A 16,466-nucleotide genomic window follows, 5' to 3' on the forward strand; every position below is an offset into this window, starting at 1 on the left:
TGCATGTGTTTTATTAACAGCGTCTGTAATGTGGTCTACTTCTTTCCAGTGTAGAATCCAGCCTTCGAGGTCTCTGGGGAGGTCGCGTCAGCCCCTGGAGACCCAGTACCCATTCTGGCCCCGGGACTGCTCAGAGATGTTCAGTAGAGGCTGACTACGCTGCTCACGTCTTACTGACAACGCATGTCCCTTGGGCCACCTTTTCATAACAGCAGAAGCACCTTGGGGGGCTTCTTGTAGGCAATACTGAGTATCAGGCCTAGCGCTCGTTCCGGCATCATCTCCACTCCGGGTCCTTGAGGGGTTTCTCTGCTGCGTCCGCTGCGCCTGTAGCAGACGGTGCTTGGTGGCCTCTTCTCAGTAATGCATCCAGCCTCGAGGGCTTCCTGAAGGCGATGCTAACGAGCGGAAAGAGACGCCGGTTCTGACATCAGCCCTTTCCACGGTACCTGAAAAGATGGTTGACCATAGAACATGCGCTGGCTCTGTGTCGTATGTAATATGGTCCACGTCTTCTCAATATCAAATTCAGTCGCAGAGGGCTTCCCAGAGGCAGAGCCAACTTCGTGGGAGACACATTGGTCTGGCCTCAGCACCATCCCACAGTGTGTGGAGAGATGGTCGACCATAAAACGTACGTGTTGTTTATGACGTATGTCACATGGTCCACTAATTCTCAGCATCAGTCAGCCTGAGGGGACATCCTGGAGGCCATGCCAACTTGAGAGCAGGGCCCACGTGGTCGGCGCCATCCAGCACAGATCACGTGCTTTCTTTCTGACCACTCGTTCCTCCAACCGATGGTCACCACTCAGTCCCAGACTTCCCGGGCATCCTGGCGGTGGCAGCGGCTCTGGGCATGGGTTTTTAGTTATTGCCACATTTGCCGTTGGCTGGTAATTCACGAGGCATCTTGCAAGGGCCCCCTCGAGGTGACCCCAAGTTAAGGGAAGAGAGGCGGGGCCAGTGTCACTTCCTGGTATTCGTGGATGCGGTCGACCATGGTGTGCACGCTTTGTTTGCGACGTAGGACACATGGTCTACTTCTTCTCGATATCACACCTCACCTTGGAAGACGCCCAGGAGGTGACGCCGCTTTGAGGAAGAGCTGCTGCCCTGGTGTCAGCACTGCTGCCGGGTACTTGGAGAGAGGTGGTCCGTGGCGCGTTCGCTTCATTTATGGCGCACATTACACGGTCGACCTCTTTGCAGTATCTAATCCCGCCTTGCCAGCTTTCCTGGAGCTAACCTCAACTGGGGGGGGGGACGCTAGGTCTACACTCAGTGCCACTCAGCGAGGTTTGTTCGTGATGCGTTTGCCTCTGTGTGTGACGATCGCCCACGGGTGGCAGCCCTTCTCAGCAGAGCGCCCTGGCTCGGCGGCTTCAAGGGCAGGGCTAGCTGGCGGATGAGGGGAGTGGCGTCAGCACATGCCTGGGTACATGAGATGGTTGACCAGAGAGCACACGCTTTATTTGTGCCGTTTGTGACCTGGTCCACTAACCCTCAGTATCTAATCCCCCCTTGGAGACCTCCCGGAAGAAATGCCAACTCTGGGAGAGGAAACGCTAAAGCAGAGCCAGCAGGGCTCCGCCAGCCGTGGAGGAGGGAGCGTCCACGAGGCGCTCGCTGCACCTGTGCGGGGTGCGGCACACTTAGACCTGTTTTCAGTAGGACCTCTTTCTTTGGAGGGCTTCCCAGATCTGAGGCCATCCAAATTCAGGGGAAGGGGCATGCTGTCTGCACCACCCCAACGTACTCAAGTGATCAGCTGACCAGCGTATTTGCACTTTCTTTATGACCAGGTCCCCAGGCCCCACACACCTCAGTACCCAGGGAGTCCTTGGGAGGGTCTTCGGGGGAGCCTGCCTTGGCTTGGGGGCATCTCTGCCTCTGTGGTAGCCGAGAAGAGTTTGCCCTGGGGGTTAACCAAAAATGTGACAGCTCTTCTGAGCAGGGTTGCTGTAGTATCACTACCCTCTGGCCATGGTGCCAAATTCAGGAAGATCAGGAAGCCACCGGGGTCTGCCCCACTGGGGTACTTGGACGGATGGTTAACGGACAGCATGCATTCAACTAATGGCTTCCACCAGCAAAGCGACTAATGCACGGTGTCCAATTCCATATTAACAGGACTTCAGGACTGAATGTCAAGTCTGGGGAAGAATCACTGGTGTTTTTGTCAGTCTTACTCCGTGGTACCTGAAGAGAGGTTTTCTGGGTTTCTGTTTCTTTAATGAGGATGAAACACACCTGGTTAACCTCTTTTCCAGTATCAAATCCCATCTTGAAGGCCTTCTGGTCCAGACCTCAGCTTCAGGGAAAGGCGTTACTGTCAGCTCCCGTCCAGTGGACAGAAATAAGTGGCCACAAAGCCTGTGCCTAACACTGATGATTGATGTCACCTGCTCTCCTAACCGCCCGTGTCCAATCCGTGTAAACAGGACTTCCAGGACTGGATGTCAAGTCTGAGGAAGCATCAGTGGTGTTCCTATCAGTGTAATTGGTGGTACCTGAAGAGAGGTTTTCTAGGTCTCTGTTTCTTCAATGAGGATGAAACACACCTGGTTAACCTGTTTTCCAGTATCAGATTCCACCTTGGAGGCCTTCTGGTCCAGATCTCAGCCTCAGGAAAGGGGTGCTGTGGACATGAGTAACTGGTTGACCACAAAGCCTGACCCGTGTTTCTGACTTTCATCATCTCTTCCACTAATCATCAGTATCTTATCCATTCTTAGGAGTACTTCCAAGGTGATGCCCACCTGGAGGAAGACAGTGGTCCCCATGACAGCTCCATGCCCAGAACACGCAGGTGGGCTATCTGTGGTTGCATCTATCTTGGAGTAACCCATGTTGGTGAATGCCTATTGCATGGAGAACATGCACTGAGCAGACAACGTAGGTGGCCTGGACCACTGCCCCCCAGCCCCTGGTTTATTCTGAAAAGCTGTTCTGGACATAATGACATCTTTGGGAAGAAAAGCTTGTTCTGAGATCAAGATGGGGCTTTGCGGGGGGTCCCTAGAATTGGTCTGGGGTAGGACCAGTTTATTTCCAACCGGAATTCTAGGCTGAACTGTTTTAAATCTGAGGGAATGTTTGATATTATGCCAATTTAGGGGAGAGGACTTTGTCATCACCCTGGGTCCGGGAGAAATGAGCAGATAGCTTGCTACAGGCCACGTGCTTTACTGGGGACACCCCTGGTCCACTGACCATTGTATCTAATTCATCCTTTAGGAGGCGATGGCGTGTTTCTGTAGGCAGAGCTTCTCTGCACTCCTCACGGAGAGATCTCCTTCGTGTGTTTGATTCTTTTATGACAAATGGTTCACGCTGACCCCTCTTCAGTGTCAGATACCAGCTTGGAAGACTCCCTGGATGAGACGGAAGTTGTCAGCGCTGGTCCAGGGTGAGTGGCCGAGACGCTTGCTTCTCTTGTGCCTGTTGTGTCTGATACTGATGCTGCTTGCCCATCCTTTTCAGGAGGACTTCCTGGAGGCGACGACAACCATTGGGAAAGGAAGTGGTTCTTGCTGGCCCTAAAGTGAGGGCACAGAGGTAGGTCGTTGGCAGTGCACTTGTTTTGACGGGAGTTGGCTATGATGCTGGGTTCTGGGCTTTCCCGTGGCATTTGGGGAAGGGGCATCAGGTTCTTAAGAAGGACGAGGTCTTCCCACTTCATTCCCACTTGATTTGATTAGAGCCAGAGCAGAAGGGGTGGCAGCCATGACCGACACAACTGTTCTTTCATTTTAACTGAGGCCCAGACATCATTCCTTCCACCCAAAGAGCCCTGAGCGAAAAGAGAGAGAAAGGCGAGGAAATGGGATGGCGGGGAGGTGCCATCACCTCTGATGTCCCCGGGGCCAGTGACTGCTGTGTTCATGCAGACCGCTGGGCGCTCTGGTAGGTAAGCAGGGGTCAAAAGATAGATCATAAGGGTGTAGGGAAGCCGCATGGCCCAGTGACTCTCGTTGTCCCCTGCTCTAGAGGCCAGCTTAGGAGAAAACCTGGAGTTTTCTTTCCTTTGACGTTTGACACCTATCTCTCCAGTGCTGCCGGGGTTGGCCTCCTTCCCCACGGAAATGAAAAAGAGGCTGGAGATACCAGTATTCCTCTGACAGTGACAAAATTAGGGTCAAAGGAGCTTTGCAGCAAAACAGAAAAGCCAAGCCAGATTTGGCACAAACGTTTGGCAAACTGGCTTCAGGAAATGAAAATTGTTTTTATTCCTTAATTCTACTGAATTAAATGGAAGGCAGCGGAAGGCATTCAGCAGTGTTCATCTGGAGGATGGAGGCCTGGCCCTCTTCCCAGCTTTCCCTGCCCCACCTCGGCGGGAGGTTGTAGAGGGCACTTACTTTATGCACAACTAACCTGACACCTACATCTGTTTTCAGAACCACCTCTTGCCTGGAAGACTGCTTGGACCCACAGCCAATTCCATGCGGGGGCCTGGGTGGCAGTCCAGTGCAGACCACAGATCCGTGAACTCTCTCCTGAGGCACTGACCTGGGGATGCACAGCATTGCTGGGACACTTCCTGAGGCCTGATGGACTTCCAGAAGGAGACTGTGGTTCCACATCAGGAAAGCCCCAGCCCCTGGAGAGAGGTTACACACTGAGTGTTCTCTGTGTTGGTGAAAAACATTTCACAGTGACCTCTTTTCAGTATCAAGTCTTAAAAAAGTGTCTTGGCTGACCTCCAGAAACCGCTCCAGGACACTGATTCAGACTGTCCACTCGCAAATGCCATGTGTGTCTGGTCTGCCCAGGGCCAGGTGGACTTGTGAGAATTCCCTGGAGGGGACACCGACATCGGTGAAGATTCGGCGGTTTTGGTTTTGGTTTCTGGTTTCGTTTTGGTGTTTGATCCGTGCTAATCTTCGATACTCGAAGGAGAGGTTGTCCGTGTTGTCTTCTCTTTATTTATGATGAAACATACACGGGAAACCTCTTTTTTAGTATCAATTCCTGCCCTGGAGGCACTTCCCGTTCCTGATGCGGCCTTCAGGGAAGGGACGTGGCCAGCTCAAGGAAGGCGGACTGTGTGTCGCGCGTCCCGGGGTGGGGTGGAGGATGGGTACCAGGGTCCAGCCCTCCGTGGACAGCTCCTTGGAAGGGAAGCTGAGTTTGGAGAAAGGCCCGTCTTCCTGCGGTGGAGGGAGGTTGCTCCTTGTGGTTGGCACCTGGCTGATGGCTCATGGTGGGTGGTAACTTCCTCGTGAGGCCCTGCTCCGATGGCTTTCTGGACACAGCAGCCGCTCGCCAGGGTAGCTGAGGGGATGGCAGACCGGTGACGTGCACTTGGTTTATGATGTAGGTCACCCGTTTGACTATCCATCAGCACCCGGTCCACCTGCGGGGTGACGTCCCGGTGCACGTGGCGGCTGTGGAGAAGACATAGGAGGATTTGGGGCCAGGGTGGATCTGCAGCATTTAAAGAGGGGTCACCCTCTTTGGGGCTCCCCCTCCTGCCTTTTAAAAATGAATAGAAGCAATTGTCCGTGAATACTCTCTTTCAGTGTCGAATCCTTCTCAGGAAAACGGTTAGCCTGCACAGAAAATGCTAAGGAAGTGGCCTGGGTATCAGGGCCTCTACCAGGGGAATGCCCACCCCGCTGCACAAGTTGGTTGCAGGATGTGTGTATTGCCTGGTTCAGGGGTCTAACTATCCTCAGGAAGGGGTGTGTGTGTGTGTGTGTGCGCGCACGTGCGCAGTGGTGCTTCTGTGGCTGTGACGTCAACTATTCTGTGGGATCTGGAGACAGACTGTCTGGTGACCTTGTGATGTAGAAGATGAATGTCACATGGCCCATCTCTTTTCAGTAGTAAATACTGCCTGGAGGGTTTCCTGGATGTGAAGCCGGATTCCAGGCAAGGCCACTGGTATCTGCACCACTCCTGGTGAGTGAGTGGGTGGGGGCTGGTCCTCAGTGTCCTTGCAGAGTGGCTTTGATGTGCCCCTTCTGGGTCATTCCCACTTAGAATCCAGCCTCTCCGTGGGCGGGTTTCAAGTCCATGATCATTCCTTGGGGAAGGAGGCTTTGTTGTCCTCACTCGTCTCTGTGTCTGTTGGCCAACTTTGCCTGACTTGGGAAGACCCACGGGCTGGGTGCTGGGCGGTGTCCGATCCTGCTGAAGATGCATTCTGGGAGTGATACCAGCTTCAGGGAGGGGGCGCTGGACTCACCATCAGTGAAGGTGTGGGTGTAGGCGTTTCACACACATCCTGCTTAGCACACGTGTCTCCTGGTTCACTAATGCCTGGTATCCCCTCCACATCTAGGACGACTTCCGGAGATGAGGTCTTCTCTGGGGGTGAAGGTGGGACTTCGTATCCAGCACCCTCCTCTCGGACTGGCCAGCGTGGTGGTCTCACAGTGATGGCTGGGGCACAGGAAAGTAAGTGGAAACCCAGAGGCTGCTTAACACTGAAACCTGGAACTGGCACATCTCACTGGCAAGTCATGCGGCCAAGGCCAAAGACAGGGGGTGGGAGGTACCCGCCACTGACAAGGAGGCTGTGGTGAAGATGCGGAGCCACTGAGTCAGTCGTCCACACAGGTCACCAAAGACTTGAATTCCATTCATTATTCCTCAGTGAATCATTAGCCTTCAGTGTCCTGTCCACCATGGGAGCACTTCTGTATGCTAGGGCTGGTCAGCCACGGTGACACTGTCAGGGCCGAGGTCATTGCGTTTCATTTGCGGTGTTGTCCATCAGCCAGCTGCTGTGCTTTGGCAATCGTGAAACGTCCCTCTGGTACTCGTTTCGTGAAGACGTGTTGCCTGGTGCAGGAACAGGACCCTGTGGCCCTCAGGAAGTCCACCACCGTGACGCCACCGTGGAGAAGCGGAGCTGCTCGAAGGCCCTGACGTGCGGTACTTAGGGAGAAGTTGCCCGTGTCTTTTTCGCTGTATTTGTGACGAAACATTCGCGGTGCACTTCTTTTTCAGTATCCAATTCGGCCTCAAGGACATCTTGGTTCTGGCGCCAACTTTAAGGAAGGCATGTTGGCACTTGTAGTGGACTTTGGGCAAGCTTGTTGCCACCCTGCATCCCCAGTTTCCCCTGATTTCTCTCATGAATGCTCCCCTCTTTCTGCCACGTGGCTTAGGTTGTGTTGAGCTCCCCCCCACCCTCCTCACACACACACACACACACACACACACACACACACACCAGCTGAGGGTTTAGATGTCTCTTTTATCTCTGAGCCAATGAGATGCAAGGAGATGTTTGCTGAGGCGTCTGGGAAAGGAAATACTTCTCCCTTTCCCTGAGAGCTGCCCCAATAGACTATCTGTGTTCCCTTCAGCCTTGAAGCTCCCACAACTATTTAAAGACCAAGAAAAGAGAGTGCCTGGGGCTATGTGTGTGGGAGATACAGACCCACTAGGGGAAGCCTGTCCCATGAAAGTGATATTGGGGAATAGAAAGGACCTGGGTGATACTGTGTGAGCCCCTGGATCAAACCCTACCTGAAGCTTACCCTGCTTCTGCACTTTTCAGTTGTATAAGTCTAACAGTTATATAAAGCTTATAAATCCCTTTATTGTTCAAGCCAGTTTGAGTTGGGTTTTATCTTACTTGGGCCATGGACAGATGATACCATACCGCTGTGGTAACTGGGAAACCTGCATTTTTTTTCAGTGATATGTCTCTTCAGTGAGCTGTCCTCAGTATCCTAACACAGGTTTTTGGTGAAAGGTGACTTTTTATTGTGGATTTACAGTGTTCTTCAAAAATGTTGTCCTCGTGGTTTAAGTTACGAATCATAAATAATACCTAATGAATGTGCTTTATGTCCAGGGAAGAGCCATTGGCGTGGGCCCCTCTCCAGGAGACCTGAAGGACAATGGACCCTAGAGCATCTGCCCTGCCTCATTTCCTCCGAGACCCTGCCCCTGGGAGGACTTCCCGGAAACGATGCTGACTTTGGAGAAGAGATCGCTCCTCGTTGCTGCTGCTCTCTGGCTCTGTGACAGGCTTGCTGTATTTGTCACGAGTCATCCCAAACTACCAGCGACTTAGAACCACACCACGCCTCGAAGGAGTCAGGAGTGCCGTGAGGAGGGGGTGCTGGGGCTGGAACTACGCAAGGCACGCAAGTGGATGGGGCCACAGAGCCTGGGTGCTGCTTTGTTGGCCGGTTTCACGTAATTCAGTGCTCTCTGTTTCCTGTCTCAAGAGGAGGCCTTACCAGAACCGCTGACTCACAGAGGAGATTTTATTTCAGTGTCCAAGGCTGTCCATCCCATTTTCTCTGAAATGATGCTCTCCATGAGCATTTGTGGAGTTGATAGCAAACATTCCAGAACACGTCTGCCCTGATTATTGAATTCTGCCCATGAGCACTTCCCAGAATCCAGAAGCAGAGGGAGTCTGGGATCGGTCAGCTTCGTCCTGACAATGCCCACAGGATCCATCTCTGCGCCATGTCAGCCTCGCCTGCGAGGGCGTCCCGGACAGGAGGCTGCAGGCAAAGAGCGACCGCCCACCTCCTCCAGGGTCAGCAGATGCCTGCTGCTTTCGAGCTCACACTTCACATTTGGTGCTTGCCGCGGCCTCAGCACCGTGCCCTGAGGCTCAGTGTCCCTCCCACCCAGGTGGGCTGGCTGGCGGCGAGCAGCTGCCATCGCCTGGCCGTCAGTGCTGATCTCTGGTACCTGAAAAGAAGTCGCCCATGTTATTTTCGCTTGATACGTGACGAAACAAACATGGTGCACTTCTTTTCCGGCATCAAATCTCACCTCCCAGAGCTCCCTGGCCCCAGTGGAAGTTTGGGGAAGGGGCCTGGGCGTCACTGCCTCTCTTGGTACGTACGTGGGGCAGTGTCCCTTGTCAACTGTGTGCTGGCGGGCTCGGGGACACTTGGGGTCCAGCCATCAGTCCAACCTCAGGCAATGCCCACCTCTAAGGGCAGGCGTTGGGGGCGAGGCCTGGGTCCCATGCCCACTCCCCCTGCAAGGGAGGCTGGGGAGACACGTTTCTATGACCTGTAGTAAAGAATTTCCCCCACATTTGAAAGGAGTTCAGGTGAGAGCAGTACCCCCCCCCCCAAATATGGCTAAGCAGCAGCCTGGCTGCCAGGCGCGTGGGTGTCGTCTCTGGTTGTCTCCTGGCGCACTGTCACCCTCACATCCGTGGTAGAAGTGACAGAGGACAGCAGCTGTGGTGGAGGGTCCCGTAGGTTCTGGGAGAGGGCTTTTCCTGGGGCAGTCACGCATTGGGACTGATCCCACTCAGCTTGCCTCTTCCCAGGGTCCAGTCCTGCCCCGGAGGGACACATGTCCGGATGCCATCGACAGAGAAGGGACGCTGGTGTCAGCTGCCGGTCCGGATCAGTGAGTGGATGTGACTCATGAAAGACTCCGCTGTCCCGTCTCCGCCCTCCCCGTCCCGTCCATCCTGAGGCCATCTTCCCGCTGGAGGTGCCGTGGGCCCCGTGGACGGTTCCGTTCTGTGGTACTCGAGGAGAGGTTTTCCCGGGTGGATTCGTTTTATTTATGACAAATCATTCTTGGCCGACCTCTTTTCAGTATCAAACCCGACTTGGAGGAGAGGCTGTGAGAGCTGGGGCTCCATGGCGTCGGCAGCTCTGCAGGGTGAGTGGCCCTTGCCGTCTAGAGAACACGCGAGGAACGCCCTGGTCGCCCCATCGCTAACGGCAGCGTCTCTCTTCCCTAGGAGGTGTGCGGAGCTCCGCCGGCCAGGACCGGAGGCCGTGGGGTTGCTCCCGGTGCTGCATTTTGGTACTAGAAAAGAGGTTATCCGTGTTTCTTCGCTTTATTTATGACGAAAAATACGGGTGCACTTCTATTTGAGTATCATACCCCATCTCCGGAGCCCAGCACTGACTTCCGGGAAGAGATGCTGACGGCAGCCCCGACTGCAGCGTGCGGGCTGTGCTGGCCTCAGTGAACGCCTGCATAGTGGCTGGCTCCTGCCCCCGGCCATCCTCGCCCTTCAGAGACCTTCCTGGAGACAAAAACACCTTCGGAGAAGAAGCAGCCACCACGTGAGGTCCATCGAGAATGGCTTTCCGAGATGAGGGTCCGCACGGCTTACCTGCATCGCTCAGTCAAGTACTGCTCCTTTTAGACGACGGGGCGCCTCCCTGAGGTTCCTAGAGAGAGGCCGTGCATCCTGTGTCAGGCACCTGCCACCTGGCCACGGAGCCTCAGCATCACCCCAGCCCCGGAGGACTTCCTGGAGGGGGTTCCAGTTCTGCATCTCCTGTGGAAGGGGCAGGACTATAGTCCAGTGACGCCTTAGTCTTATGCCCAGGGAGACGTGAAAGGTACGGTTCTCTTTCAGAACCGAGCCTCCGTTCCCACCTTGGAGGCCATCAGCGTCATGCTGCTGACGTCAGGGAGGACCACAGTCACCTGCACACCCAGGCACGTCCAAAGAAGGCTCCCAGGGAGCGTCGCGCCTCTGATGGTGGCTGTTCTCCATCCCTTAACGCTCACCATCCGTTTCCTTTGCAGGAGGACGCGTGGCGGCTGGAGGAGAAGCGTGTCGCAGAAACTGGTCTGAGATGTTCGAAAGGAGGTTGTCCGTGATGTATTTGCTTTATTTGTGGCAGATATTGCACGGTTGATCTCTTTTCATCATCAAATGCCTTCTTGAAGGACTCTCTGCGTGCGGTGTCAGGTTCGGGCGCGGAGCGTGTGTGTGCGTGAGCCCCTCTCCGAGGCAGTGTGAACAGATGGCTAGCCAGATGGCGAGTGTTTTCCTTTGTTTATTTTTTGTTTGGAGAATGGAGAATTTATTGAATGAATTACCACATAATCCTGTTTCTTAAGCTAAATCTCTAAATGTGAAAAGTTAGGTTGTATAATGCCAATTTTTTTTTTAAATTGACAAATAAATGTGAACAAAAACATGTTTAACAAGGTTTTCAGATTTTTAGAAGAATCCTGGAATGTACGCTCTCCCAGCCCTTGGCTTCCACAGCTTAACCTCTAAAAGAGTAGATAAGACATGGATACACACTGAACAAATTATGATAAATGTGCAATGATTGTGGGAGTTTTTATGAGTATGCATCGGCAGGTGTACCAATGTTTTAGTACATAACTTACTTAAATATTTTATTTTAATAATAATTTGATTTTATTAATATTTATTTTTAATCACTTTTTATTTTAATAACTTCATTTTAATAGTAACTTTTTAAAGGGAAAATGTTCTTTTGGGGAAAGTTACAGAGACTCTAAGACTTTATACATTTTTCAAATGTCCCTACATCTTGTCTACTTGTCTCTGATTTATCTTTCTATGGTTTCCCTGGAGGCCAGACTGCTCTTGTTAAGACATACTTTTGTCTTAGACTTGGAAGGGGTTCCTCAAAGTTTGTGGGCAGGTGGTTTATTCAGGAAGAGCTGTCCGGGAAGGCCGGTCCAGGAGGAAATGTGGGCAGTGGGGGAAGAAAGGGGGTGATGCCAGGCAGTGAGCAGACACAGTTACCAGCTCCCTGGCCCTGGTGCCTGAGCTTGCCATTTGGCCTTAGCAGGACACAGAGTGATGCCAGCTTCTTGGAAGAGACAACAGGCAGGTTGACGTTGCTCTCCCAGGATCCCTGAAGAGGAGTTCCTTGCTAGTCACTACGTCTGTGCCAGAACTTGCCTGGCTGCCCGCATTTCAATTAAAATTGGAAACCCAGCTGGGACTTTTTCCTTGCTAGCATACTCCCCTCATTCATGGCCATGCTTGTAAGAACGACTCATGGGTACGTGAATGATGCTGGCCACAGGCTTAGACCCTCTGATCCCCAAACCAGCCACGTCTCATTTCTTAGGGGCAAGGCTTCATGGGGAAAATACCAACCTGGGGGGCGTGGCACTGCTCCCACTGGTACGTGAGAAACACTGGGCCCAGTGTGTTTGCTTTATTTATGACAGATTGTGCTTGGGGGAACTGGGGGGTCAGGGTAGCTTCCTTGCTGAGCTGTGGCTGTGGGGCAGGGGCTCTGGCTCTGTAGGAGACAGGGTGACCTGGTCCACTCCCCTTGGGGTCCATTCATCTCTAGGAGGGGTGCTTGACTCCACCCTTGTGACAGCCATTGCTCTTGCAGGATAAGGCTTTTTTGATCAATTCCAGCTTCAGAAAAGCAGGATTGGTGTTGGTGCCTCTTTGTGGGCTGTGGGTGGAGGGTGGGCCACAGGACATATGCCTTGTTTCTGAAGAATGCTGCTGGGCCCATTTGTCTTCAGTGTTGAATCTGTGTTTAGGATCCTGGAGGTGGTGGCAACCTTGCAGATCAGGGGCTGAGTCAGGATTATTGCTGAGTCACTGTTTGCTTTGGAGGCACGCCTTAGCAGGGACTCACAGCACCTATTTCAGTAAGCACACCCCCCGTCCACCTGAAAAATGACTTTTCTGGAGGTTGTGTAGTTTTTAGTGGTTGGTGGGGGGGTGCTGCTGGTGAACATCCTGCCTTTCTGCCCCTCATTGTGTTTGAAGGAATATTGTTTGTGATCTGTTGTCTCATATATCCCAACAGCCAATCGCATCAGACTCATTGATTCCTGCCTGTTGAGACCTTCCAAACACAAGTCTCATTCTCTGGAAGGTTCTTTGATGTCTTCATCCCTCCAAGGTATGTGAAAGGATGCTTGACTGTCCTGCACACTTTTCTGTGCCCTGTGCCATCGGTGCTTCAGGAGGGCTTCACAGACTTGCCATTGATTTAGGAACTTCACAGAGTTTTCTCTCTGTCTGTGGCATTTGTGTAACTTCAAGGGTGACTATTCCTGCTGCACTTGCTTTATTTATGGTGAAGTTTTGAAGTACATCCACTTCTCCAGAATCAGATTCTGCTTTGGAAGTACTCCTGGCCATGAAATCCCCAGTGGGGAGGAGACATGAGGGTTCCCCTGAGCAGGGGAGTGACTGCAGACAGACCCCAAACCGTGTGCCTTTGAATCCGGTCCATCATCTGGACCCAACAAGGCCGGGATGTGACGTCAGGGTTCCTTCATGGGACTTAGACAGGGCTCGACTGCCCTGAGTGGCTTTGATTCTTGCTGAGTCGTGTTCTGGCTTGGGCTCCCCACGGCTGCTCAGTGTTTAGATATTCAAAAGGTGGATATTCCTTCTATGTTTACAGGATTTATGGTTAATCATAGAGGAAAATCCACATTTTCAGTATCTAAAGTTGCTTTTAAAACATCTCTGAACACAAAATCCCCTACTGGGAAGACAGAGAAAGATTAACACCCCACCGCCAATACACACACACACACACACACACACACACACATACACAGACACATACACACACATACACACACACACACACACACACACACAGGGAGAGAAGGGAAGGTGATCCCAGCCCACATCTCCCTTGGTGAGGGGACAGGTGTCCTCCTGGAGCTGACAGTCCCCGCCGCCCCCCGCCCCCACCCCACCGGAGGCCCACGCTCAGGGCGCCTGTCCTGTGTTACCAGTATTTCTGACGGATTGTGTTCAGGTTCATGCTTTCCGGGACTAAATCCTTCTTTGGTATTTAAAAGGTGGATATTCCTTCTATGTTTATGTCATTTATGGTTAAACATAGAGGAAATTCCACGTTTTCAGTATCAAATGCTGCTTGGAAACATTCCTGGACTGAAACCACCGTCCGGGGAGCCAGGTTGGGGGAAGCCCCTCCAGGGTAAGTGGAAGACGGTGGACCCCAGCTCATGTGCCCCCTTTGTGCCATATGTCTGTGGACCGCCCCTCACCCCATCTTGGGGAGACCCTCCCACCGAGCTGCCGACTCAGGGCGGAGGCTGGGGTCCGACATCGCAGTGTCTCCGGGGCAGCTCCGCAGGGCTTTGTGCTGTGTGGAGGGACTCGTTTCCGACGCACTGTGCGTCGGGTCCACCTTTGGTATTCAAAAGGTAGATTTTCCTTCTGTGGTTACATGCTTGCTAGCTAATCACAGAGGAGAATCCGCATTTTCAGTATCAAATGCTGCCCAGGAAGCCTTCTGGGGACTGACCCCGTGGTCTAGGGAGCGAGGCGGGCCGAGCCCCGGGCGCGGGGGCCGCAGGACACGAGCTTCATTCCCGCCGCAGCCCTGCCGCGCATCTCCCTCAGCGGCCCCTCTCCCGCTGAGGAGCCGGCCGGGCCGGGAGGCTGAGCCGTGTGGTCACAGTGGCGCCCGGGAGTGGGCGCCGCTGGCTCTGCTGTCTTGCTTCCGTGTTTGGTGAATTGTGGGTAGTTTTGTCCTTTCCAGAATTCAGACTTTCTTTGGTATTTAAAAGGTGGATATTCCTTCTATGTTTACGTGATTCAGAGATAATCATAGAGGAAAATCCATGTTTTCAGTATCAAATGCTGCTTGGGAAGTATTTTGGGGAGAGACTGTAGGGCTAGCCCCACCCCTGGGCCCCGGGGCCCGGGCAGGTGAGTGCATGTTGGGTGGACCACATGCCGTGTCTTAATGAAGGACGGAGGCCTGGAGCTCACCCACACTTGAGAGCCACGTCTGGCCGAGCAGCCCTCTCAGTGAAGACCACGTTGTGGGTCTGTTGTCTGCATATCTGTGGAGGTGTGTCTGTCCTACGTGACTTTCATTTTTGGTGACTCACGCGCAGGTTCGAGTTCTCCTGGACAGAATCCTTCTTTGGTATTTAAAAGGTAGATTCTCCTTCTATGAGTACATTATTTACGATTAATCATAGAGGAAAATCCACGTTTTCAGTATCAAATGCTGCTTGGAAACCTCCGAGGATGGGACGTCACCATCAAAGAAGAGAGGGAGCAGGGACAGACAGTGACAGAGCTCGCGCTTTGCAGGGGATGAGTCTGGCTGACTTGCGCTCGGCCTGTGCTGGGTGGTTACGAGGTTGTGGTCTCAGGTTACGTCATCGGCCTTGAGTGACTCCTGTTCTCCGTGTGCTCGCCATGTTGATAACGCATTTTCCAGAATGCCCTCTGCAGTCATCTTAGAGGATGCCTGGGCAGGCGGTCAGTTTTAGGAAGGGGCACTGGTCGGGGGACTGCTCCCTGGGATGTGGAAGGAAGAGATGTGTGATCCACCCACGGGTGCGAACTCCGCACGCAGCGGTGCGTCACTTGCCCGCTAACCCCGCGTATCGGATCTGTTTATCTTAGGCTTGCTCCTGGAGCTGAGGCCAACTTTGTCCCCGTGAGAGTGGCTCTCCCACCAGTGGGGTTGTTTGCTACTTGAAGAGAGATTTCCCTGCCTGTGTTTGCATCATTTGTAACGCATGGATAAGGGCGGGCTCTCTCCAAGGAGCAAATCCCGCCTGGGAAAGCATCTGGAAAACAAGGCGGACTTCAGGGAGCATCAGAGGCCAGGACTGCCATGGGGTAGGCAAGCGCATGGTTGACCGTGGGGCACGTAGCTCTCTCTTACTGTTTGTGACCTGGCCTCTCGCCCTCCTCATCCCCTGCATCCTTCAGAGAACTTTCGGGACGAGATGCTGACTTTGGCGAGGGCAGTGTTTCCTTTTCCAAGCTGCTGTTGTGTGGAGAACGTTGATGCTTAACTTGATGACGAAGTGTCCCCGAGCTGCTACTCTGGCACATCTTCCCAGACGGGGTGCCAGGCCCAGGGAGGAGACCTCACGGTCAGCGTACGTCCCAGATATGAGAAAGAAGGGTCAACAGCAAGTCAGTGTCTAGTTTGTCCTGGATGTGTTGGGGTCCCAGGCCTCCATCCCCAGGGCATCCTCGGGCTGGCTTCTGGGCTGTAACATCCACTTGAGAGAAGGGAAGTAAGGGACCGGGGTGGCCCCAGGGTGCCGTGTTTTTATGGCACTTGCCCTGGGACTGTAAGCCCTGGTTCTCGGCCCACGGGCCTCCCCTTGGCCTTGTTGCCAACAGTGACGGGAGGACCCGGGGCTACTGATGCCATGATCTGTTTGATGAGAGCTGGCCCGTGGGGATTCCACTTTCCTTTGGTGAACTTTGCTCTAGATGAGTGCTTTTGAGTACCAGCTCGGTGGTCTTCTGGACAGAATGCCAAGTTCGGGAGAAAGGACATTCGTCTTAACACTGCTATGCAAATTGTGAGCGGGCAGTGGATCCAGAGTGTGTTGGTTTTCGCTTATACTGCTTTTCTTTAACAATGCATGCTCTTGTGTCTTCTAACTCCCAGCAGCCACTGTGTCACCAGGGGGACTTCCTGGAGGGAGAGGCTTTGGGCAGAGGCAGTGGTTTTGCAGGCCAGGAAGGGTTGTCAGCATTGGACATTTACTTTGTATGTCTGGGAGACAGTCCTGTCTTGGAGAGATGCTGGGAAGCCCAGCCCAGTGCGGGCCGGGGCGCCGTGTGCAGGGTCAGTGTTGTCACCGGCCCCTCCCCCTTGGTCTCAGGCCCGGCAGGAGGCGAGCCCCCTCTGGGGAAGATGCGGCAGTGGTGCTCCCTGAAGCTGCTCTTTGGTACTTGAAGAGAGGATACCCTTTGTATGTTCACTTTATTAATGGCGAATATA

At 53.3% G+C, this 16,466-nt stretch overlaps 1 long non-coding RNA gene across 1 annotated transcript; it reads left to right on the top strand.

Moving 5' to 3' along the window:
- Nucleotides 1-4,877: 4,877 nt before the first annotated feature.
- Nucleotides 4,878-8,604, top strand: LOC116664407. The gene is made up of 3 exons (XR_004320942.1): nt 4,878-5,910; nt 6,293-6,408; nt 7,820-8,604. It is a non-coding gene; the product is annotated as an uncharacterized LOC116664407 (long non-coding RNA).
- The last annotated feature ends 7,862 nt before the right edge of the window (nt 8,605-16,466 follow it).

This window comes from Camelus ferus, chromosome 6, assembly GCF_009834535.1.
Source record: "Camelus ferus isolate YT-003-E chromosome 6, BCGSAC_Cfer_1.0, whole genome shotgun sequence".
Taxonomy (NCBI): Eukaryota; Metazoa; Chordata; class Mammalia; order Artiodactyla; family Camelidae; genus Camelus; species Camelus ferus.